Source organism: Fundulus heteroclitus, chromosome 18 (assembly GCF_011125445.2).
Source record: "Fundulus heteroclitus isolate FHET01 chromosome 18, MU-UCD_Fhet_4.1, whole genome shotgun sequence".
Classification (NCBI taxonomy): domain Eukaryota; kingdom Metazoa; phylum Chordata; class Actinopteri; order Cyprinodontiformes; family Fundulidae; genus Fundulus; species Fundulus heteroclitus.
The window spans coordinates 13,700,539-13,727,543 of record NC_046378.1 but is presented as its reverse complement, the minus strand read 5'-3'; the positions used below and the strand labels follow the sequence as shown (position 1 = coordinate 13,727,543).

Genomic DNA, 27,005 nt, shown 5'->3' with positions numbered 1-27,005 from the left:
TTGAAAACTACATCAGAAAACAATTTGTGTGATTTCTTTGTTAACAATATTAGAGGAGGAAGACGTGTTGGAGCTGAACAAAGGCAAAAATCATGAAAACATTGAGTTCCTCCGCACTCTGCTGCTTTCGGTGCCTCCTGTTTACTCTGCTTGTATGCCAGTCATGCTGTGTTTCTGCTCTCTGTGTTTACACTGGCATATGATCTGTGTTCAGCGATACTGCCTGTGTATCTTTCTGTTTCCTGACACCGTAAAGGAGCCTCTGATGCCCTAATAGGTTTTGACGAGGCAGAAAATTGATCAAGTGCCAGATCCAAACCTCAGAGTCGGAGGGCCGCTGAGTGACAATTTTGGGTGATAGCGAATGCCCTTTATCAAATCAGAGATTTAATGTCAGGTGTAGGCTACACTATAGTGCTTGTTTATACAGTAAAGCCTGAATTATAATTGTGTATTGCAGGCTTGTTCAGTGAGTCCTGGATTTAGGAGAATCAAATCAGCTGCCAGAGGGACTCTTGGGCAGCTACCCATATGCTCAGACAGCTTTATAAAATCAGTCAGACTTGACTGAATCTAAACGGTACAATTTGTTTTACAAAGTGTGCAATGATCAGCAAACCTCTGCAAAGGATTATGGGACTATGTTGCCTTTTTATCTCATGGCAACATGTACTGTATTGGGTACACCATTTGGCTACACCATTTATTTGTAAGATTCTAATTACACAACATTCATCTTAAATATGAGACAATGCAATATGTGGGGATCAAAGCAGGTAAAGAAAAGAGTGATATTATTTGTAATCTAACCTATTGAAACTATCTTTGATTGTGATAGCAAAGAAACAGTGATACTTGGAAAAGAAAGCTGAGAAAAACACCACAGAGCCAGATAAGCATAAAAATTATTTTGTGTCCAAAAATGCGCTACATACGATTGATTTATTATTATTGTTATCATTATCCATCCATCCATCCATCATCCATTTTCCATCACGCTTATCCCTGTTGGGGCCGCGAGGGTGCTGGTGCCTTATTATTGTTATTATTATTGTTGTTATTGTTATTAATATTATTATTATCATCATTATAAATGTTTATTGTTTTGCTTATGTTTTTTAACAGATGTATATGTTGGTGACGATCCTAAATATAGACACATAATTTGTTTTTTTAGTTATGATGATGTTAATTATGAAAAAGTAACATCTTACTAACTTATCTCCTGCTCTCTTTTTAAAGTACCATCGAGAGCTTTACAAATGTAATCGGATAATTAGCCAGGCAAGCCCGTGTGTAGACTGTTTATTAAACATTATTGAAAAAAATATTAATATTGTCAATATGATTTTATATTGAGAAACAAGCTGACCTTTGCTTGTTGCTAATATTTATTTTTCGAATAGTGTTACCTTCATCGAAAATATACAAGTGGAGCTTGTGAAGTTATTTATTGCTAAACAAATTTTCCAAGAACAGCTGATTTTGACTTTTTTTCAACAAGGGGCAAGTATAGGTGGTTCTTGTCTGTCTAGCATCATACACAGCTAACTGAAATCTTACAGAAACACATGGAAAGTTTTAATGCCTGCAAGCGCCTGACTGTGTCAAAAGTTTAATGTTGAAGTCAATTTGAAACTTTTGCGATTCATCAACTATAATCATCTATTGGTGTATGTAATCTGCAGGTTGTTGTGCCCTGTCTCAATCTATAATTACGTTTCTAAATTGGATTTGTCCATCTATTCCAGTTTAATGGCATTCTGCCACAATTCTGCTTTTTTGTGTGTTGTTGTTGCTCAAATTAATTTGAATTTGGTGTATTAAGGCGATTCCAAGCAGCTTCTGTTTTTATAAACTTTTGCACCTTAAGGACAACCAACCAGTAGCAAACACTACGTCCAGCTTTAAAAAATAGCTTATTTAGATGCAAATATCCTACCTTGTTGTCTGTGTTTTGCAGGGGAAGGGTGCAATTTGACTCTTAACAATATTTTCGTTTTAGTTTGTTCTTGAAAGAGCTTGAATCTTTTAAGAGGAAGCGGCCTGCTTCTTGGCTGCAGAATAGAGCTTCGCAGGTGAAATGAGCTCCAGCAAACATATTCAATGTGGTCGAGCCTGAGGGGGTTACTTTTCACAGCGCTAATCAAGACTAAACAATGTTAAAGTATTCCTGAGGGGAAAAAATGAAATATGTTGATAGAGGAAGTACTTGGGAAGCACGTTCTGTTGAGCGTCTGTCCTTTTCCAATTTCAGGAACTTTGCTGTCACTGCTTAACTTAATCCATTTTATAATGTGCTTTTTTTTCCCACATTTTTGAGGAACAAAATTTGAAAGCAGGTTATTGTAACAGCATTACATGACGTTCTGTTTGGCAGTGAGAGGCTCCTGCAAACTAAAACTTTTAGGGCAAACTCGAACTAATAAAAGAGTCAACATTAAGTCCTCTCAACAACAGGATTTGTATGTGTGTTGTTAAATGGAATATCTCGTTCTTTTCTACCATTTCCTACCTTTTCTAGTTAGTTAATGTTACTAGAGTTAACATTACTTGAGACATTTATCATATGCAAGTTGTTTCTTTTGTGTCAGCTGAAACTGTGTTTTAATGAAATTAAAGTGGGACATAAAATTTAGCAATGAATTTAGTAATAATAAAGTAGTTATAATGAACACAGTAAATATAAGGCAAACAAATAGAAGTAAAGAAGGTGTCAGAGATCAAATCCTCCATAATAAGTTAGTTTGATGAGTTGCTCTCCTGTGAACTTGTCAACAGATGGCTGCTCACACTAAGCAATGTTCTGCTGGAGTTTAATTGCAGTTAAATGGGAGTTCTCCTTTCCAATGTCACCAAATGCCTTCGCAGAATGAGTAATTACTGCGAAGTTCACAACTCGATGCAATTGACTGTCTACATGCTAGTTCAAGATTAGTGATTGCTGCAAAATCAATGACTCGGAGCAGTCTGCTGGGTTTCCTTAGTTGGTGAAACTATTCACCAATTTAAATAATAAACTAACCTTAACTGCATTGTTGGACAACTAAGATCAAATTGGTAGGTATTCAAATATTGGTTGCCTTTTCATCAGCTATGATTGGACTGCATTGATTATATTTCCGTATATAAATTGGATGTCTTATTTGTTTTGGTGAAGTCTCTTGAGATGACATTTGTTGTTTTAATTCATAATTTCATTGACTTGGAATACAGTGACAGATTGGAGCCTTAGGGTCATATTTCTCTTTTGACTTGTTGAAAAATCTTTAAGGGGAGAAAAAGCAATGGTCTTAATTTATCTTTGCGGTTTAAGCATCTGACCTAGATGCCTCATGGACAAATCCCTTTTCAAGGTTTCCTACAAGCAGGGAACCCCAAATTAGACCCAGAACCTATTGGAAAGACTATATTTCCCTTTCATCCTGAGAATGCCTTGGGAAAGCTCCACTGGGCCGAGAAATGTTTGAGAGCTGCTCCTCAACATGAACCAGTCAGGAAACAAATACAGGGAAATGAGTGGATAGATGGACTTGATCTGAGCAGAGAACAAAGTGGTCGATGCTGGAAAAGGAAGAAAGTTGTGTGGCTTTCAGAAAGGAGGTGAGACAAGATCTGGGTGGGCAGAAGGTGCTTCCAGATGATTGGACAACTGCAGTCAGGAAGACAGGTAGGGGAGTACTTGGTATGTCTTCTACAGGGAAAGTCAATAGGGAAACTTGGTAGCAGAATGGGGAAGTACTGGAGTGTTGCCAGGTCTACAGATGCAGAGTAAAGTGAAGGTAGAGGTAGCTAAGGCCAACAAGAGGGCATATGGTAACATGTATGATAGGATGGACAGTAAGAAGAGAGAGAAAGATTTATATAGGTTGGTGAGACACAGAGATGAGAAGGATGTTCAGCAGGTTAGGGTCATTAAGGATCAATATCGAAATGTACTGATGGGTGCAACAAGTGTGATGGGAAGAAGTACTTTAAAGAGTTGATGAATGATGAAGGTGAAAGAGAACAAAGAGCAGAGGGAGCAACCATTTATGGATCAGGAAGTAGCAAGGATAAGTAAGGATGACGTGAGGAAGGTATTAAAAAGGATGAAGAGTGGAAAGGCAGTTGATGATAAACCTGTGGAGGTATGGACGTGTCTAAGAGAGACGGCGGTAGAGTTTTGTCTTGGCTGTTCAAAGAGATCTTAGAGAGCAAGAAGAAGCCTGAGGAGTGGAGAAGTGTGTTGGTACCAATTTTCAAGAACAAGGGAGATTTGCAGAGTTGTGGCAACTACAGAGGAATAAAGTTGATGAGTCCAATGAAGTTATGGGAAAGAGTAGCGGAAGACTGAGGTCAGGAGTAAGCATCAGTGGGCAGCAGTATGGATTCACCCAAAAAAAGTTCTACAGATGAAGTATGTGCTTTGAGGATGTTGATGGAGATGTACAGAGTGGTTCAGAGGTAGCTGCATTATTTTTTGCAGATCTAGAGAAAATATGTGACAGGTGCTAAGACAGGGGCTGTAGTATTTTATGAGGAAGTCTGGAGTAGCAGAGAGGTATGTTAGAGTTGTGCAGGACATGTAGCTGTAAGGCAGTGCTGAGGTGTGCTATATCTGTGACAGAAGACTTCAAAGTGGACGTGGAACTGCATCAGGGATCAGCTCTGAGTCTCTTCTTGTTTGCTGTGGTGATGGACACAAGTTGACAGATGAGGTTAGACAGGAGTCTACATGGACTATGATGTTTGCAGATCAGAACCAGCTTCATTTGCCAGGTATGTGTTCACTTTTTTTTTCCTTTAACGACTCATAAGAGGAATTTGGCTCTGGATACAATACTCTGTAACAATACAGAAGACAATTATGAAGTAATAAAATCAAACAGTCTGCAGTATAGATAATGCATTTGAGCACTCTATAAACAAGGGAACCAATTGAAACAATAATGTAATGGTGCAATGAACCGAATGCAAAGGATGTAGGAGTAAATATTATTTCCATTGTTGTCATTATTTTGTACATGTCAGAGGTTGAAGTGATGTGCAGGTGCACATACACATACACACATACATGTCCATGGTGGGATGAGTGCATATAATTGAAATGCTGGAATAAATTAGTATTATATACGGTGTTAACTGAAGGTTTCCACAGCAGACCCAAAGCTGTTGAGTAGGCAGAATGGGGGACTCCTCCTGAAATCCACGATCATCTTGACAGTTTTGAACTTATTAATCTCCATGTTTTCCTGGTTGTGCCAGGGAACCAGCTGATCAATGTCCCACCTGTAGGCCAACTCATCCCCATTCAGGATGAGGCTGATGACCACTGTGTTGTCAGCCAACTTCAGGAGTTTGACATATGGGTCTCCTGAGGTGGAGGGATTTGTGTAGAGGGAGAGCACACACCCCTGAGCGACACCAGTGCTAATAGTCTGAGTGCTGGATGTGAAGTTCCCCAGCCTAATCAGGAAGCTTGGGATCCACTGACCGCTGGAGGCTGGCACAGTGAGCTGGGTGAGTTTGGAGCTGAGGATGTCCGGGATGATGGTGTTAAAGGCCAAGCTGAAGTCCAGGGCCAGGATCCTTGCATATGTCCCTGGAGCGTCAAGGTGTTAGCGGATGTTGTGCAGTCCCAAGTTGGATGCATCATCCACTGACTTGTTAGCCCAGTAGGTAAACTACACGGGGTCCAAAAAGGGCCCTGTGAGACTTCTTTAGCAGCGAAGATGTCTCACGGAGAAGAGACGGAATGCTTCAACAAAGAAGAACCCGTCCAGAGGACTTTTTTCTTGTCTTTCTGTTTGTATTTTTCTGCCTGGATTACTGAGATGCATCATGACATCAGAGGGACAGCTCATGTCAGATGTTTTGGAGACAAAAGTTACAGACGCCACACTGAGGGGGTTTGCACGTGTATAGAAAGTAAAACGGCACACATTGAAGCTGTGAATCTAGCTTAGTTAAGCATTTTTTTCACCCTATTATTCTATTAATGTGTGTTCTCTCTAAGCTTTGGTTTTACCTACAGATTTAAAATGATACCAATAATCAAACAATATAATTCCATGTTCTAGATTATCCGTTTGTCTCAACAGATTGTATGGCTTTGCAGTGTCCAGTATGTTAACCTGGTTGAGTCGATGACGCATCGATCTCAACACCACAGACCGAACAAACAGCGTGATGAAGAAATTCAGACAGGCTTAACACGCTTTTAACTGAATGTCTTTGCCACAGAGCTAGTTATACCTTATACATGCCCTCCCATAGTCTTCTAATGAGCCAGATCTGCACTATGTCAGCAATTAATCTCTTTGACGAGGGTAGGAGAGAGGGGAGAAAAGGGCTTAAAAAGAGGTGTAAATGGAAACGTGAGGGAGAACTCACCAAATCTTTGGTTTTCATGTGATGCTGATTTAGAAACATGGAGATTTTTATTTATTTTCATACGTTTAATTCTCAGAAATCAAGCACCTTATCTCACACCAAGTTTTAAAGCCAGAATAAGGAGTGCAGCCACCTGCAGAAAGAATTCCCTATCCCACTTCACAACATTTATTTCCTTTTTATTCCCTCAAGAGTCTTTTGCCCTTTCCTTTTTACGTTCCTCGGCAGGCTTTTGAGTGGTTTACACCGTGTGAGCTATTAATGTGTTGTAAGCTTCTTTTCATCGAGCAGGTAATGAATGTCATTTCTTGCTACTTAGATTCTCTTGCCCATTATCGCTCCTCATCTAGACACATTTTTGCTGGACACTTCTCCCTTTCATCACTTAGTCAATTTAATGCATCATGATTTTATGTAAACTTGTGGTGGTGTTCACTTCTCCTGAGGTAACGTGTGGGAAGTGTGAATGTAGACAAATGGCATGCAGCAGAATTTGGGTCGCCTTAATTTCACTTTTGCTGATATTAAGATTAACTGTACGCAACAAAACCAACAAAACCAAATACCAGCCAAGAATTTTAAAGCCAATGAAATATGGTTTGTTAGTAATACAATTTCTACTATTCGTCTATCAGGTAAAAAAAAAAAATCTAAGTACTCAGAATATAAATTAATTAATGAGGAATGACTCAGACTTGGCTGGAATACAGTATAGTTTTGTTAGTTTTAATATTAAAAGGAAAATACATAATAAACAAATGTTTCTTCCATTGCTTGTAAGCTATAGGGTTTTAGATGTTCCAGTCAAACTTACGATGCAATATGTGATTTTTAAAGCAAAAGTCATTAAACCAGTATTTAGTTTTTCACTTTGGTCTTAGTAAATTCACTACTTTCCATTTCAAGAAATGTGTGAAAATTAACAATATGTGCATCTCATGTAGACATTCATTAGACAATTTCCCAGGTCTAGACACTGCATGAATAACCACAATATTTTCATGTTGCTTTTAAATTGGCACCTAAATAAAGGGGATGCTTTTAAGATGTGTTGCTTTATTAAATCAATAATTTTATTTTAATAAAGTATTTAAACCCCTTCATCCTGAATCATCAGTGTATTTCACACGGAAATGGAAAATCTATCCACTTTAAATGATAAATTATCTAAAATATCATAAAAATGAATCAGTATCTATTAGCTTCACTTGTACATCTGCCATTGGAAGATTTTGTTCCAGATAAATCTGGGAGACGCCACACATTTAGCATCTTTTTAAAAATAGCCCACTTCAGCGCGTCACAACATGTCTGAGCTCAGTTTATCAAACTCACTGATGCAGCAGATGTGTCTGTGATGGGTCTTTTTTTTCTTTTTTTCTTTTTTTGGCTTCCTGTAAAAGGAGGAAAGGCTTTGGTTTATTTTTTTTCTCCCAACTGCTTTGTGCATCACATTTGTGGGTGAATTAAAAGCCTAAATTGAAGTGTGGGAGCAAAGCTTTTCATCACTGTAAGTGAGGGTGTGAAGTTTAGGAAGGGATAAATCTGTGGTGATACGGAACATAAGAGGGTAAAGAAAGGTTGAAAGAGGGGATATAGATGAGAACATTCGCTGTGCGGGGGCTTCTGTGTTGCCGGCATCCAGTTGCAGGCTTATCCCATGAGGTCATAGTGCTTTACTAATGGATGCTGAAAGGATTGATCCCTACAGCATGACTGGAAAGCATGTTATCAGGTTATTAGACACCATTATAAGTAGATGTTAGGATTCTCCATCACATTTTGGATTTCAGACACGTACGCAGATGACGGGATGCTGTTCTGTCTGCAAATGAACACATGAAGCTCTCAAACGTTTCCGGTTTACCTGCAAACCCCCTTTAGACACTATAAGCATGTTTAATTTGTTTGAAAATAGCCCTGAGATCTAAATTATTCAGTGTATCTATTACAGAAAGCTCAATTAAATTCCTGCAGGGTATATGAGTGTAAGAAAAAAACTGAGTCATGAAGAGTGTTGATTAAAAATAAACAAACAAGTATTTCATTTAAGTACTGTGCAGACATGTTCACAAACATGCCCCTCAAACCTCGAGTCTCTGGCTACGTTCACACTGCAGCCTGAAGTGACCCAATTCCGATTTTTTTTTTGCCCATATGTGACCTGTATCTAATCTTTTCATGACAGTCTGAACAACACAGATCGGATTTTTTCAAATGCGACCCAGGCCATTCGGATATGTGGTCCTGAATCCGATACGTATCTGATTTTTTCAAATGCCACCTGTGTCTGTACGGCCAGGTCGCATTTATCCGACCTGTACGTCACCGATACTCGACAAACGTCACTAACGGTGGACCTGGCTATGCCAAAGAGGTTGGCTAAAAAAAAGAAGAGGTTGACTATTGTGCGGTAACAAGCACCTGTTGCAAGCAAATACAGCCCCACGGCAACGCGTTAACTGGCTGCTATGGCCGCTGAAGATCTGTGTTTTTACGTGAGAGCGCTAAAGAGAGCCGTTCAGACGGTTGCCTTTGTCATTCGAAAATTATGAATGAAGTCCGTATCAGTAAAGCCACCCACATCACTAAAATTTGGCTCGTCTTTTTCGATCTTCTTAAAAAGATTGTGTTGGTAATGTGCTGGCTCCGTTTGGAGAATAACGTTAAGAACGCAAGATACGCTGCAGCATTACGATCCATGTTTACTTCCACAAACAAAGAGCCACTTGCTACATATGACGTCATTGCATCATCTACTGCGCATGCGGGACACTGAGGCAAATGATTGCAATTCACACAGGAGATCACATACAAGTCGCATATATTTGGAAATGTGAATGGACACAAAAGAAAATCCGATTTCACAAAAACTCAGTCAAAAAATCAGTCAGCAATGATTGAAATTGATATTGTTACTTGAATGCCATATAGTCTGCTTTAAATACAGCATTGTTATTGGTGATAAATGCAAAACATTATCATTAAGCCTAAGTTATCACATGAACATTTACCATTTTTATCTTGTTAAGAAGTGTCTATTCAGCATGTTAAAAATAGATAAAATAAAACTGTTATGGATTGCTCTAAACTCTTTTGAAAATAAGTAAGGTATAATGTTTACCCCATTGATTATTTTTTATAGAAAACTTAGAGTTAATGTTACATTTCTGAATTAATCAGACAATATGTGTTTTTATGTTAAAGATCCAGGCTTCTCTGACTTAAGAGTAAAATAAGATAGATAATAGATATACAGTAAGTTACGTTTTTTCTTTGTTTTGAAATAACGAGGACGTCTTTGCGGACAATATCGCGGTACAGCAACAAACGTAGAGGTTGTTGGATGCATTTTACTCTCATTTCACAGGAGAATATGTGCATCTCTATCAGAGCATTTGGCTGTGGCTTTTTTACTGTAAATTCTTCTTCGACGGTTGCAAATAAATAGAAACACACAAACTTAAAAGCTGCTAATAGCTCCTTTCACTGGCATGTACTGTTAAACATTACAGGGAAGCCAATGCTCACTGTGTTTTATAATATTAGCATGACAACTAGTCATTTATACACTATAATGACTCCATGGAGACGGCATGACTCATTTAATGAAACAATTTACAGGCTCACGTTTTACACCTGATGACATTAAAAACCTTCAGTGCAACTCAAGTCTAAGTTGCAGGCTTAAGTCACAATCTCTTGTATTTTAAATTATTAGCTACATTTACCTGGACATAAGTAATCAGAATAAATGGCTGATCGGACTATAAATATCTGATCTAAACATGCCGGATATTCTGATCGGATTCGGCAGGATCTGTAATAGTTTGAGTTTCTGCCTTGGTTTAGGGTTCGTTTTGGGTTCTTTTCTGTTTAAATTATTTAAGTTATTGTTTATGTTCTGTCTGTCTTGTTTTTGAGTTCTGGCAGGATCTCAGCACTGATGTCTGGTCTGATTACTCACTCAGCACACCTGCTCAGCTCCACCCCGCCTGCAATCATCTCTCACCGGTTCCACCTGTTTCCACCTCCATATAAACTGCGTTCAGACCAGTCATCAGTGCCAGATCATCTTTCTGCGCATTTCGGTGAGCCTCTGTCCAGTCTATTGATTTTGACCCTGTTTGTCCCCGAGGATCTGAGCCAGCTGGACCTGTTAAGCACCTGTTCCTGCTTTTTTTGGACTGCTTGTGAGTTGCCTGACCTGGTTTGCCTTATAACTGAGAGTTTGCCTGACCCGTCTGTTTTTGTAACGTGCCGTCCCCTTTTGGTTCGATGGTAATTTTTTTTTTTTTTTTTGCCAGTTTTTTTTTCTTCTGTTAATAAACAGCCTTTTTCCGAAACCTCTGCTTGTCTGGCTGAATCCTGGATCCCCCGTCATAAATCATTACAGGATCAGAAAGAAATTGTAACCCAGCTAAGATGGATGGTTTACGGCAATTGAAAAACCGATTGTTTAGTATGTAAACACTGAAGTTATTCAAATTCTTCTGAAAGTGGCAAGCTGGCTTGAGGGTGCATGCGCGCCCCATGTCAATGTGACATATTTCCACTTAGAGTGGCGGAAATATGTCGGAGCAAAACTGTCTATGTTCCCAATACAACGTTTCTAATAGAAACATCAAAAGACCTCTAAAGACCAATAGCATGTGTTGCTGAGCCTATTGGTTAATTAGGGAGTTCAGTAACGTTTCAACCGTAATTAGAAGCTGGTGCGTGTCCAGCCTGGGCGCTCAAAAGACAAACTCGCACACTGCTGCTTTGTTTGCTGTTTTGTGTTGTTCAACACAGACAAAACCACGTCAGTAGCTCTATTCTGAATAAAGCCAGGTGCATATAAACACACAACATGATTAAGTGATTGTGTGCCCATGTAAATGGTACAATGCGGTAATTATTTTTTTGGGTCCATATACATTTCAATTTGATCATGACATTTTTTGCATATAAATATAAACCCTATTTAAAACAATGTATAATTACAGGAAATTATTGTGGTAGTAGAATAGTAAGCAGTAGGACGATAACCTCCTGACTTTATTTTAGTATGGATAATAGGTGAAGGTGGTTAATTTCAACTATCTTTTGCATCGGTTGCAAACTTGTTTTTGTGTATAATAGTTTATTTTAATTTCTGATAGACTTATTATAATGAATATATTCCACCTTTGTTTGTGCACATATGTTTGGTGCTTATTATGACTAGCAACAATATTCGCAGTTTATTAAATCTCGCATATTTTTTATGTGAAACTCACATGGCTTGCTTAAAGAAATTTATTTACTCTGACAGAAAACACGTCAGTTTTCCATGGGTTTTGCACATTCAAGGACTTTAATAACTTGTTTCACCTAACACTGCAGCTGAGAAAGCAGAGGGGCAAAACATGCTCTAAGCCATAGGGGACACTTAACCGGTGGAGACACTCCTGAACAGCCATTTTACACCTAAGCTATGAATAATAAATAAACAAATAAATAAATAAATAAATGGGTAAAAATAAAAAAATGCATTAGACCTATGGAATCCTAGACATGAAGGCAAAATTGCAAATCCCCCGTGAAAGACAGCCCACATAATTAAGGGTTACATTTACAGGTATAGAAATGCTCCTCTGCTTATTATTTTTAGACTATTGTGCTGAAGCTTTGCTTTTTCATCAACCATGCATCTTAGACTCCAAAACTGTAACCAATAGCTAAATACATCACAATAGTCTTTTTACAGAAACTCACCACCATTTCAGGCATCCATATGCATTAAAAAGTAAGCATTTTCTTTTCACGCATTAGATTACAACACCATAGAAACTGAAGCAAAACGTGATTATAATCACATTTTTTGCACGTGAAGCTCAGAATGCCAAATGTTTCATTTACTCAGACTGCAGAGGAAGCAGTAAACAGTCTGGCATCTCAAATACATATATTTTCTCTGTGGAAGTTTAGTGGTCTGAGAAAATCCAACTGGTATTTAAGCCCTGCAGTCCACATCCAACTTCCTCCTTTAAAGGGAAGACTGCTGTCTGTCTGAGTCACCGCGGTACTATTTCACCGGCGTCTGCATGGTTGCACCTGACAGACCACATCATAGACACATTCACCAACTCATCCATCCTCAAACACGTGCACCAGACCATGAATTTTTCAAACAGATGTCCACAGGTGATTTTGTGAGTATGTATAACTGGGTTGTAGGAAGCGTATGAGCTACAGGATGAACCGGGCAAAGGTAAGCTCAGAACGTTTTATATCACACCACGGAATGACACTTGCTGCTTTGCTCTGTCAGATGAGTCATTTCCTATTGCAAGAGGTTGCGCGTTGGAAATACAGTGGATCTTAGAAAAGCGGCAAGGTATATACACTGAGGTTAAAGTAAAATAATTATTTTATTTTCTTAAACATGATGATCTACCTTCTATTCAACCTTTATGCCAGATGTGGAAGTTAGGCCATCTGGAGGACATGTGATGTTCAATGAAAATATTTTAATGTATGAGGACGTCAGCAGGGCTGCTCTGGGACATAAATATTGACCAGGCATGTTATGTCCAGGTGGTCCACTACGTTTGGTCAGACACGGCCTCTGCAGATGAGTCTCATAAATTTGTTTACGTACAAGATGGTAAACAATCTGACAACAAAATGTGATAAGAGTTGTATAACCCACAGCTGTATCACTCCTGCGGACTGTAACCCCCCATCCCCCCCATACAATAATAACATATGGACTGTCCTCACACACACACACACACACACACACACACACACACACACACACACACACACACACACACACACACACACACACACACACACACATATACACAATTTGTATACAATCTGTACAGATTGTGTAAATCTTATCTGCCATTATTTATCTTGTATTATAAACCCGCTAATACATATATAATCCTTTTCCCTAACATTCCTGTATATTCTGTATGATCTGTGTATATAGCTCCCATATTTATATTTATACACAACATTTTATAGTCCCCTACTATTACTTTTTACTTATACATACACTTATAAATAATATTTATATCCTGTATAGCACTTCTGGATAGATGCAAACCACATTTCGTTGCTTTGTACTTGTGACAGTGCAATGACAATAAAGATGAATTGTATTCTATTCTATTATATTATATTATATTATATTATATTATATAACTCTATGCACAGGGTCTTTATGAAATTCTTCAAATTCTTTTTTTCATCAAAACATTGATGGTAATTTTTTTTCATACATACAAACAGGAAATATAACTATCTATGTTGTAGCTTTAATAAATGGTATTTAGTGTGTCTACTGTATATTTTTGTGCTACTAACTATATGGGTTTAAAGTTAGCTTTCTTACGGCTAAACACTGATGCTAAATACCACACATGAATTTTGCTGTAGTCATGCTAATGTTTTCTATTATACACAGCCTGGTTTGGGGGTTACCTTAGTGGGATATTTTCTCATGGGAAGACTGGCAACTGTCTTACATCATTTATTTCTACTGCTTTACAATCATTCTCACTGTAAAATAATGGATTTGAATTGCCGTATGACCCTTCCTTGATTGATGAGTTGCAACAGTGCTCCTCTATGGTGTGAGTTGATGTCTTTATTTCTTCCTATTGTTTTTCTATATTCTAATTCCTTTTTTTTATTAAAGATCACACTTGCTAATAATCATAATCTCCGCGGCCAGAGTACGAGCTAGCAACAATAAATCAAGTAAGGTAATTCATTATAAACGTTACGTTTATTTTGGCTTAATGTTAGAAACAGGGCAATGTAATCCAACTACTCTGTAGATAGCTCTCCCTCTCAGGTAGTATGTGTGTACGCAGAGGGGCAAAATGATATTACACACTTTGGAAGAACTTTTAATGCACCTTGCAATCCGGTGCGTCTTAGGTTCTGAAAAACGCATTGTGTTTTTTCTTGACTGTAATGAAAACCTTTGATTGATATTTTAAAAAAATCTGTTTGCATTTGAATTTTTCCTCGTTTTTGAACCAAATCACAAGCATGCACATGCGTTTGTGTGTGTGTGTGTTTGTGTGTGTCCCTCTCCCTCTCTCTCTGTCCATCTGTGACAGCTTCCTTCAGGCCTGTTTGTGTGTTGTCTTCGCGTAATAGTTGGGATAATAAAACACTGTTATTTTTTCTTTGCATGAAGTAAAATGACCAACTGTGTAATATACAAATCAAAGAGAAGATGTTCTCAGGAAGGTCTTTTGCTCTACAAAGGCCTCGTGCTGCTATCGTGCTGCTGCACAAAGAGCACAAACATTTAACAGTTAATATTGTTTTTATTGCTACATATTTAAATGTTCTACAATTTTTTGCTATCCATTGTTAATGAATATTTATTTTTTGTTTAGATTGAGACGTAAGAATCGGCCCCAAAAATCGGCAGCAAGTATCGGGGACTGGTTAGTCTGAAAATGTTTAAAGTCTGTTAGTCAAAATAATCGGTATTGGCATCTCCCTTAAAAAAAATCTGTATCGGTCGATCTCTAGTACCAAAAATAGTTTTTTCTAATAATTATTTACAAAGGTTAAATCATGATATGTATAATAAACTGTAAATAAAAGCATAACAAATATTTCAGAATGTATACTGCTTTTACATTGAGACACCTGTCTCAATTCCTGAGAACAAACTTCCAGTTTGAATAAAAATCATACATCCAATCTGCTAAAGGTACGAATCCTTTTGAGTTCAACTGTTCATTTCAACTCTCATGGATTCCTGCTCTGTACAGCAATGATATATTTGCTGTGGCCCGATTTATTTGGCGATAAAATTAGTGGCAGAAGAATCATCACACCTCCTGAAGTCCAGTGGACCTCAATTTAACTGGGAGCGATGCGACCTCTATGGTGGGACCCCAAAAGGATTATCTGATTCTGTGGGTGAGAAGGAATAGCAGTTCAGCTCATACCATTCAATTTGCAACCACTTTACTAAAGCCAGTACACTATGAGGAAACATAAAGTCTATCTGGTGTTTCCTTTGAAAAGATCCATTCCTAATTTGGTTTTGAGTAAAGATATTTATATTTACTGTTTAATTTAGAGCTTGTAATTTCCCAAATATGGTGCAATACAAATATAGCCAAAACATTAACATGTAATTATGTTACATTTTAAACCAAAAAAATTAAAAATTATATTTGATTTCTGCCAGTAACTCTTAAAAACTGAAGGTTTTCTATGTATGTTTGCCATAGCATCTCCGTTGGGTGAAAATGAAAACTTAAAACGCATTTAAAGTAAAACCTGACTGGTGACAAATCCTGGAGCATCAGCCTTTCAGACATCCCACTGTGAAGCAGTGATGTGCTGAGATCTAGCTGCATCCTTAATAATGGCCATTTGTTAGTCAACTTGCACACGCAAGTAAAAATTGACACTTAAAGTAACACTATGCCAGCAGGAGCATTCGCTAAGAAGCGTCTGTCCGTCCTTCCCACTGAGAGAGTGGGCTGGGAGTAAAACACAAGTGGGAGTTTATAGACAAAGAAACAGAAGAACGCAGAAAAAATACAGACAAAGAAGCCAACACAAGACATGTGTGGTACAAAAAGCTGAAAAAATGATTCGTTATTGCAGTCAATTAGCAATTACCCTGAATCAGAAGGCAGCATGGATGACAAAGCCGACTAAAAAGATGCTCACATTTTTTGGAAAATAAAATCTGTTTTGCAAAGTGATGGAAGGCTTGATGCTTGTTTTCATCACGCTTCCCTGAACATTTACATTTATATTTTGTTACCCTGCTCATTTCTTTCAGTACAATGTATAACACCGATCTTGACTCCTGAGTACACTCACCGGCAACTTTATTAAGTACAACTTGATAGTACTGAGTTGGACCCCCCTTTTGCCTTCAGAACTGCCTTAATCCTTTGTGGCATAGATTCAACCACGTACTGGAGACATTCCTCAGAGTTTTGGTCCATATTGACATGACAGCATCACGCAGATACCGCAGATTTGTCGGCTGCACATACATGATGCGAATCTCATGTTCCACCACATCCCAAAGATGCTCTATTTGATTGAGATCTTGTCACCGTGGAGGCCATTTGAGTACAGTGAACTTATTGTCATGTTCAAGAAACCAGTCTGACATGATTTGTGCTTTATGACATGGCGCATTATCCTGCAGGAAGTAGCCATCAGAAGATGGGTACATTGTGGTCATAAAGGGATGGACATGGTCAGCAATGATACTCTGGTAGGCTGTGGCGTTGACACGATGCTCAATTGGTACTAAGAGGCCAAAAGTGTGCCAAGAAAATATCCCCCACACCATTACACCACCAGCCTGAACCGTTGATACAAGGCATGACGGATCCATGCTTTCATGTTGTTGACGTCAATTTCTGACCCTACCATCCGAATGTCGCAGCAGAAAAGGAAACTCATCAGACCAGGCAACATTTTTCCAATCTTCTATTGTCATATTTTGTTGAGCCTGTGCAAATTGTAGCCTCAGTTTTCTGTTCTTAGCAGACAGGATTGCCACCCGGTGTGGTCTTCTGCTGCTGTAGCCCATCTGCCTCAAGGTTCGACGTACTGTGCGTTCAGAGATGCTCTTCTGCAGACCTTGGTTGTAACGGGTGGTTATTTGAGTTACTGTTGCCTTTCTATTAGCTCAATCCAGTCTGGCCATTCTCCTCTGACTGAGGGATTGTGCCTCATAATTTATACAGAGAAGCTTCAAACCTTATGAAGAGATGTAACTGCAGAGATGTGTGCCGTTGCAGACCTCTTTGGTCTTGTTACATCTACATCCCTTATTCTGTCCCTCCTTGTGTCTTTCTTTCATGTAATTTCTCCCTTCCTTTTAAGCTTTCCCATTATTTCTTTGCTTGTATCCTACCCTTCACTGTCCTTCCCTCTTTCCTCACTCGTCTATTTTCTTCATTGTTCTCATTCCTTCTTTTCATCCCTTCTTTCTTCCCTCAAGTTTGTCTTTCCTCCCTTTCCTTGTGTTTTTACTTTCTTCTTCCCTCCTTTAAGTACTTTCTGTCTTGTCTTTCTGTCATGCCCATCATACCTAGTGTTCTTTCTCCTGTACTATTTGTGTCCTTCTTTCTTTTTTCTTTTATCCTTCCTCCCTTTCCTCCTCCCATTTTTTTGTTTTTCAACAGGTTAAATATTTTTAAAGAATTCCCATCATAGAAATAGCTACCATAAATTCACAGTTGACTCTTGTTTTTTGCGTATTAAAGATGACGTACCATGCAAAATCCACATTTGTTTTGCCCTAAATACAAAATCTATTCAAGGACATTCATAATATGTGAATGCAGTCTCTCAAGGAGTAGTCATCATTATATTCTGTTTGGATCATATTTTTTCAAGCCGTACAGTTTTTTCTGTTTATATTTTTAAACAAATAAATATTAATATGTGCTACGGATCTAATAAACAAGGTCATGGACGTTCGGCTTACCAATTTTGCGAATTTGCCATATCTTTTTTCCGCTTCAATGTACATGTCAAATTATTATTATTATTATTTTCATTAAAGCAAACAGCAGTTTGCTGCAGTACCGCCTCCTCTGTTTCCTGGACTAACGTCTACCCTGACAACTGAACTTTGCCACAGTTTCTTGGATGGAAAAGACAGGGATGAAAGAAAAAGACTCCAGAAAGCTCCTTTAGTTCCTATTAAAAGTTCCAGGAATCAGTGCTCCTGGAAATGCACCTATAAAGTTCTACCTCTGTCTCAGTATTTGGCCGGGGAGGCTCAAAGTTAAAAGTATAGGCAAGGCAATAAATTATATTTTAGGTGGCTTTATTTAAGAACTTGCACAGAACTTGACCGACAACAATGTCTGCCTTTTATAGCAGTGTACCCTGAGCTAGAAGGACCCAATGAAGGGGATGATCAGAAAATAAGAAATAAACAATACTTACACAAAACTAACACAATAAATGAAACCTAATAAATGTTTACATTAATACAAATCATTTCAACTTAACAAATCTGAAGTCAATCAAAAGAATACTTCCAATTAAACATAATTGAGAACTGCTGCCACACCCTGTTGAGGAGCCAAACCAGGAAGCGGTAAGTGCTTTTAACTAAACAAGTCTATTGTTAAAGCAAAAAATCAAACATCCAGAAATTTAAGGAAACATAAATTGACATTTATATCTACACTTCCTTTACACAGGATGGATGGCCAGTCCCCCTGCCTCTCAAGAAGATATATTTAAATGTCTGAACAAAAATGCAATAAGAATAAAACAACTCAACTGCTTGATCTGTAACTTAATCAATAATCTCATTTCCTGACGTAATGGAACCTATCTCCATTACACTCTGGTTCCTACTGGGGTGAATTCCCACCCTGGAAATCTGCTTTTGCCCCGAAGACACTGATGAGGGTAAATATTTTAACAGGGAAGCCACTCTTGTTCCTAAGAGGGTTTCTGCAGTTGAAACATGCCTTTAGATATTGGAAATCTCACTGAAGAGAATTCACGCCTCTTAGCTACTGGCGTTTCCAGCTGCACATTTGCGCTACATTCAAGTGCAGCCAAAGAGAGAGAGAACCAACTTTAAACGGAGATGCAAAATATGCAACTGTAATTTTCTCTATGTTGTTTACCAAACAAGTAAGCCGCTGCAAATCAGGACAATATGCAAGAATGACATGTAACTTTGAGTTAGTGATTACAGATGCTAACGGTCCGCTCAGAATTGGAGCCACCCACACTAACAAATTTGGCGCACCTTATAACCAGGAGCATAAACCGCAGCGACTCGGTCGGTGCGTGGCACTGGGCCGAGGTCCAGCCACAGGAAATGGAGCCTGGGGCCCCATTTCTGTCTGTGAGGATGCCTGGCAGGATGGGAGATGAGCGGGGGCAGCACTCCTGCTCAGGAGCCTGGACACTTCAGTTTACATACATGCTATGAAATCTAAAGAGCAAGGCATGGAACGACTACAAAAGCACTTTTGCAAGAGGTTTTGGAGAACAAAAATACTTGTATCTGTAAAGCCAAATTAAGAAGGGACACACTACAGAAAAAACAAACAACAAAAAACACGTGAGATCTGGAAGCCTGTGAAACGGCGTCACTGCAAACTGAAAACCCGGTGCAGACGGAGCGATCACGCAGCTGAAAAGCATATGAGTTCCCCTGTTTTCAACAGTATGATGCACTTCTCTTTGATCTGTGACTTTTGATTATTGCAGCATTCTGTAACGCCAGAGTATCTTTGATGCCATGCTTTCTACCCTTTACCGTGTAAGACACAGTAGAGCTGCAGTAAATACAAGCAACACGCTTCTGTGATTGTGTTTTTGAAGACTTTCATAATTTTACTAGTTTAAGATGGGGGAAAAAAGGAATCTTTGTCATGAAATATGAAGCTTATATGCAATACTTGTGTACCCTCCCACTACAAGCATTAGGAGACCACAGAAGCATCTCTATGAATCAGATTATCCGCTAGAAGTTAATTTATTTCAGTGAATCAAATAAAAAGTTAACCTCTTTTACTGAGTCCATACACACAGTGAAACTTTTCAAACATTTATGATTTTTATGATTGTAGCTTACAGGTGTTTACAGCAAATTAGGACATTGTACAGATAAAACATAGGCTTTTTGAAACAGACAATGTGTCTGTTTCCAGTAACATTGATGGACATTTGAGTGGAAGGGGAAAATGAAGTAGAAAAATGTACACAAGCAGCAGGGAAACCGCAGCCTTGAGAGGACTGTGAAGCAAAGTCCAGTCAGGAGTTAATATTTATTAGGACTGCAGCTGGAGTCAGAGCCTGCAGAGCCATCACTCACAGACAAATCCTGGATATGGGCTGTTAGTGGAAACCTAAAAGCACCAGTACCCGGTTTAACGACCATGATACTGCTGTGCTTGATTGGCCAGCAAACTTGACTGAACTGAACCACATAAAAAATGTATAGGGTATAGTGGCGGGTAAATGAGCTATACCATATCCAGCATTGCAGGCCTTGTGAAGGCTGCTTTTAAAGCAACATTGGCCTCCCTGAACCTCACACCAAACCTCTGTGCCAAACTGCACTGATGCAGAAATGCATGCAAAAGGAGCCCAGACCAATAAATAAGTTCATAAACAACAAAGTACAAGGATTTATTTAAAACTTGGCTCACATTTCTGCCAGATATGTCCCTCTTCCGCTGGTGCCTTGGTGTTCCTCGGTGTTCTGGTATGTAGTGGCTCTCTCCTCAGCTGCTATCCTGGGGGATGGGCCCTTGAGTCTCGGGTCCATGGCCGCTCTATTGGGGCTCAGCTTGCACCCTGTCGATTCTGCCCTGTGGCTGCTGGGTGGTTTTCTGGGGCTTTCCTCTGCTCTTCTGTGGGATGGGGGAGGCAGCTATCCCTGTGTTGGTCCTTTATGGGCTCATGTGCTCTAGGGGCCCTTTCAGGAGTCTGGCGCTCTGGAGAGCAGGTCTTTGGCTCCTCACAACCACTACTGAACATGTTTCTTATAGAGAAAGCTTACATATACAAGCACTCTCTCAAACACCTACAGGTGCTTGGATCCAGGTGTTTATAGATGCCCTTCTATACAGATTAACCCTACAGGTAGCTTTTGGTTATAACTTGTACAATACAACTATTAAATAATACTGCATATTTTCCAGTGATGTTATCATTTTTTTATACCTGTTATACTTTTTTCTTGTTCTTTCTATATCTCTTCCTTCAAGTGCAGAAGCAAACTCTACGTTATCTTGAACTCTTTTTCCTCTACTCTATTTTTTGTTACCTTTTCTCCCTTTAAACGTTTTACTTCATCTCTTCATTTCTGTCTCTTTTTCTTTTCCGTTTCTGTGCCCACTGAAGTTGAAAACGTCCAATAAAGCTTTTTGCATGAGTGTCAAGCAAAAGCAGTAATGCTGCACTTGTGAAAGTAAATCTTCTGGGCTCCTTTTTGGCACTAAGAAAGCAATTCGTAGTGCTGCTCTGCCAGACAGGACATGAAAAAAAGATATATCGTTGTGTATTTTTTGGGGTTAATTGTCAAATTAACAGAAAATAAACACTTGGAATGTATAACGCTGCACATTAAAAAAAATATCTATACATAAGTTTCGCTCTTTCCATTTATTTCCTGAAATAAATGAAATTTTAGATCTTTAACTTACTCTCTAATTTACAGAGATGCACCTGTGTGCAGTTCTTCTATACCAAGCAATTCAGAGGGATCTTTACATGCATTCATGTAGAAGTAAGGAAAAAAAACAATGTTCTGCTGAAATTAATGATCGTACAGAAAAGAGAAACTGTACAGAGCAGAGAAAAATCCATTGCTTTTCAACAAAAAAATTTCTTTGCACAGTAAAGTGAATCAAACCGAAAACCCATACAGAAATCCTTCAATGTGGACACAAAAATCAATGTCCTGACTTACAAATCTCTTTATGTGAAACAGGACATTCACTGTGCATGACAGGGTGCTTGTGCACATGAAATCAAACACACAGTACGTTATCAACTATGCACTTTGTTCCCTGCAGAGAGGGGAGATGAAGAAGCGAGCGAACGGTGCTGAAGAGTGCGTCAAAGAAAAGCTGGCACAGATGAGATGAAGTTTTGGAGAAAACCCAGTCTGTCAATATTTAGATCCCTTCATTTCTAAACCTGACAGCCGAACGTTGTTTTGGATTATGCGGCTCTTTTTCTAATCTGAAAAGTTGCACTTGGAGTGCGTTTTATCGCTTAATGCAGTCAGTTTAATCTTTCATTGCTAATTTGACGTCTGCTGAGCAGTGGATGAATTAATCACGAGCTTTTATGCAATGTTTTAACATCTCGCTGCATAAAAGATTTTACAGCAGCACAAAGTATTTACTATATCTCGACATTTCTGTTCCTCTGCCTCCCTTTTCCTCCCTGCCACACCTGAATGCGCAAAAATAATGACACTTTCTGCATTCCATCATGATTTTTATTTATTGAGGTACGCATTTGCTGTCCGTGATGTGACAGCTACAACCACTAGAATTTGCTCTGTGAGAGTTTCCATTCATTGAAAGCTGGGTCTGGCAACCTTAATTTGGCCAGTAAATATGGAGCCCTATTCCGCACTAGAGCACATGCCATCTAGGAGCAGATTTCTATTTCTGTTAATACATCCACATCATCCCATTTCATTCCTTTGAAAACATTGTTGTCTCCGTGCCTGTCACTTGTGTCACTTTTTCTGTTTTCTCAGTCTCTCCGCAGCTCTTTAGCACAACATTATTGACGGACAGTACTGAAGGCTCCCGAGTCTGACGCGCAACACACAGTCTGTCTTTGCGGAGAACGAGCGACGACTCTCCTATCTCTGTTAGTTGTTCTTTAAGAACAGCAGAAGGTGACAGCGCACCTTGTTCTGTTGTCCATGACTGGCATGCTGTCTGTTTGGCTCACTGTGTGGGGTTAAAACTCCTGCTGACACATTTGCTTGTCTTGTTTCAACCCCCTTTAAAACTTCATCCTGGAGGCATTTTATTACTCGCCATCAACCTTCTAGAAGAAAGAGGGTAAAAGAGATCCTCCCCCCCCCACCTGGAAACGTCCATCTGATACAATGCTATGTCGCACAAAATAGCAGAATTGAAATTTTGCCAAAAAGTTTCAATAACTTCTAGCTTCAATCTTCTCAATAGTGAGACTATTTTAATAATGAAGCATCCTAATTTAACAGCACCCACCATAAAGATGGCTAATCTAATGATAACAAACATTGTTTTTTATCGATCATTAGTTAACAACACTGGTGATTTCTTTAGCACATTTTTTAGACGTACAACATCGGTTGACAGAATGAATGGGATCTGGTGTCACTTCAGGGAAATTCAAAGCTTCATCAGCAGATGGAGGACCGCAGGTGAAGGTTGGACTCTCGGAAAATGTCCTTTTTATATACTGATGGTTATTTCTGTTACCGTTCAAAACCCCAAACGATTCATACCCCTGGCAGATGTGCATGTCAAACTATTTTCATTGGAGCACAAAGGTGATTTCTGATAGGAAATGAGACAGGCTTCTCTCACAGACAGAAAACATTTCAGAAAGCAATGTAAATGTAGAATCAGGTGTGAAAAAAGTTTTCATATTCAGTTCAAAACATAGCATGCCAAATCATTTATAACCCTCTAATCAGTAGAAAAAAATCTTTATCTGCATTACAGCAATCAAACGTTTTATTTTTCTATCTTGTTTCCACTTGGGTTATCAGAATTTTCTTTATGGTGTGATGGATGAAATGCCCCTTTGCCATCACCCTAATTTTTACCTCCCTCCTCATAATATTCAAGTCAGGAATCTGTCTGAGCCACTACAAAGTGTGAGACACATGTTGGTCTCTTGTGTCTCTTTTATGACTCGATGTGTTGCATTGTCACTTCTGTTAATGCTTTGTCTGATTTGCACGGTGAACCTTTTCCATTCCCATTAAAACTTTTTGCTGTCCCCTTGATTTCTTGGTGTTTTTCCACTGAGACAGGACCGAGAGAAGACGACCGTGACCCCGTTAATCCACGGAGAGGAGCTCCATCTTTCTCTGGCAGGTGCTGCAGAGAGACTTGACCTCACGCCGGAGTCCAAAAGCTGCCAGATAGGGTGTGTGGGTGATTTAGTGATGCCAAGCTGCCATCCCGATTTCCCTTTGCATTCTGAATAAGCAGAGCGGCTGATGCAAAGTCACATTCTGCTCCTCTTGTCCCACTTACATCAAGTCCTCTCCTCTCCTCCCTGTTGTTGGATAAAAAGGTCATCTTGACATTAATTTGAATTTCCTTCTATATGCCAGCAGGTGGAATTCACAAGGCGTACAAAAGTAATGATCTAACAATTACCGTGGATGCAGAAGTTATATGTTGAAGCCTTTGTGGAGTATGACTCTTCAGGGATTTTAAAGTGAAATCCTGTGTTATGGCTGCTTTCATCTCTCGCTCCCATGGATTGTCTTGTTGTGTCACCGCAGTAAAACACGTGAGAAACAAGTCGCACCTGTGATGTGTAAAAATGAATACCATGCGTCAGTGAAATCATTGCTTCAGACACGCTTGGCTGTCTGTCTGTGCTAAAAACTGAAATTATGATATTCAGCATACATTTAACTGTATGAAATCAGAATTAATAATAATAATAAACAAAAGACTTGATCTTTTGATTCCTCTATCAAATATCTTACGAGGCCATTAGTATGTTTAAAAAAAAATATGATTTTTATGTGGAGAAGGTGATTATTCACAGGAAGCTGGCTCCTTGGTTTAATTCAGAGCTGCGTTCCTTGAAGCACAATGTTAGGAAATTGGAGAGAAAATGGCGCTCTACACACCAAGAGGAATCCTACTTAATCTGGAGGGACAGACTATTGTTGTATAACAAGACCCTCCGCAGAGTTAGAGCAGCATATTTTTCATCATTAATTGAAGAGAATAAAAATAATCCTAGATTTCTCTTTAGTACAGTTGCCAAACTTACCCAGAGCCACAGCTCTGTTGATCCATCCATTCCCTTAGCTCTCAGTAGTAATGATTTTATGGGATTCTTCATAAATAAAATTGATGCCATTAAAAATAAAATAATTGGCATCCTCCCAAACATGATTACCTCGTCCTCAGTAAGTGAGGCAGCATTGGAGGAATCTTTAGAATCTGCGCAGTGTTTGAACTGTTTAGAAGCAGTAGAGCTTTCTGAGCTATCTAAAATTTTAGCTTCATCTAAACCTTCCACCTGTATGTTAGACCCAATCCCAACTAAATTGTTTAAGGACATATTCCCTTTGATCAGTGGCACTATTTTAGACATGATTAATCTATCCTTAGTAAATGGATATGTACCACAGGTTTTGAAAGTAGCTGTTATTAAACCTTTACTTAAGAAACCTTCTCTTGATCAAGATGAGTTAGTAAATTACAGACCTATATCTAATCTTCTTTTCTTATCTAAAATTCTTGAGAAAGTAGTTGCTAATCAACTATGTGAACATTTACAAAGTAATGACCTACTTGAGGAGTTTCAGTCAGGCTTTAGAGCTCATCATAGCACTGAAACAGCTCTGGTGAAGGTCACTAATGATATTCTCATGGCCTCAGATAATGGACTTGTGTCTATACTTGTCCTGTTAGATCTCAGTGCTGCATTTGATACAGTTGATCACAATATTCTCCTACAAAGACTTGAACATACTGTAGGGATTAAGGGGAAAGCATTAGGCTGGTTTAAATCTTATCTGTCAGACAGATTCCAATTTGTTCATGTTAATAATGGATCTTCCTCAAACTCTAGGGTCACCTGTGGAGTACCACAGGGTTCAGTCCTTGGACCAATTCTCTTTACTATATATATGCTTCCGATAGGCAAAATTATCAGACAGCATGGGATTAATTTCCACTGTTATGCTGATGATACTCAGCTATATTTATCCATAAATCCTGATGAATCCAATCAATTACTTCGACTGCAGTCATGTCTTGATGACATCAAAAGCTGGATGACTTTAAATTTCCTGCATCTAAATTCTGACAAGACCGAAGTTTTAATCTTTGGGCCAGAGTCCTCAAAAAATAAACTTCTTAACCAATCACTTAATCTGGGTGGCATTAACCTGGCCTCTGGTAATAAAGTAAAAAATCTTGGTGTTATTTTTGACCAAGACATGTCATTTAAATCCCATATTAAACAGGTTTCCAGAGTTTCCTTTTTTCACCTCCGGAATATCGCCAAAATTAGAAACATTCTGTCCAGGAGTGATGCTGAAAAACTGGTCCATGCATTTGTTACTTCAAGGCTGGACTATTGTAATTCTTTACTATCAGGAATTCCACAAAATGCAGTTCGAAGCCTTCAGCTGATCCAAAATGCTGCAGCAAGAGTTCTGATGAAAATCAACAAGAGGGATCATATTTCTCCAATTTTAGCTTCCCTTCATTGGCTTCCTGTTAAATCAAGAATAGAATTTAAAATTCTTCTTCTAACGTATAAAGCCCTTCATAATCAAACTCCATCATATATCAGAGCTCTGATTACCCCGTATGTTCCTAACAGAGCACTTCGCTCTCAGACCGCAGGTCTGCTGGTGGTTCCTAGAGTCTCTAAAAGTAGAATGGGAGGCAGATCCTTTAGCTATCAGGCTCCTCTCCTGTGGAACCAACTCCCAGTTTTGGTCCGTGAGGCAGACACCCTGTCTACTTTTAAGACTAGGCTTAAAACTTTTCTTTTTGACAAAAATTATAACTAGTGACTCATGTTACTCTCAGCTACCTTTATAGTTTTACTGCTATAGGCTTAGGTTACTGGAGTATATCAGGATCTAATTTTCTCACTATATTGAGTTCTACTGTTCTTCAATTATGCATTATGTGTTGTCATTTCTGCTTTAACTTTCTGTTCTCTCTCTTTTCTCTTCATAGTAGGTACACCTGGTCTGGCGTTCTGTTAACTGTGACATCATCCAGAGAAGACGGCTCACCCGCTAACACCATCTAATGTAGAACAGATTACTAGATCAATGTGTGCTTCTGTGCTTTTTTGTTTCTCTTGTTGTGTCTCTGTTCTGTCTTCTGTAACCCCAGTCGGTCGAGGCAGATGACCGTTCATAC

The 27,005-nt window shown here is 38.8% G+C and overlaps 1 protein-coding gene across 1 annotated transcript in view; it reads left to right on the top strand.

Moving 5' to 3' along the window:
• Nucleotides 1–10,374: 10,374 nt before the first annotated feature.
• Nucleotides 10,375–27,005, top strand: part of LOC105923422 (SPHK1 interactor, AKAP domain containing) — a 119,390-nt gene continuing 102,759 nt past the window's right edge. The window contains 1 exon segment of the mRNA XM_036149590.1: nucleotides 10,375–10,466. The gene's annotated coding sequence lies outside the window, so the exon portion shown is untranslated.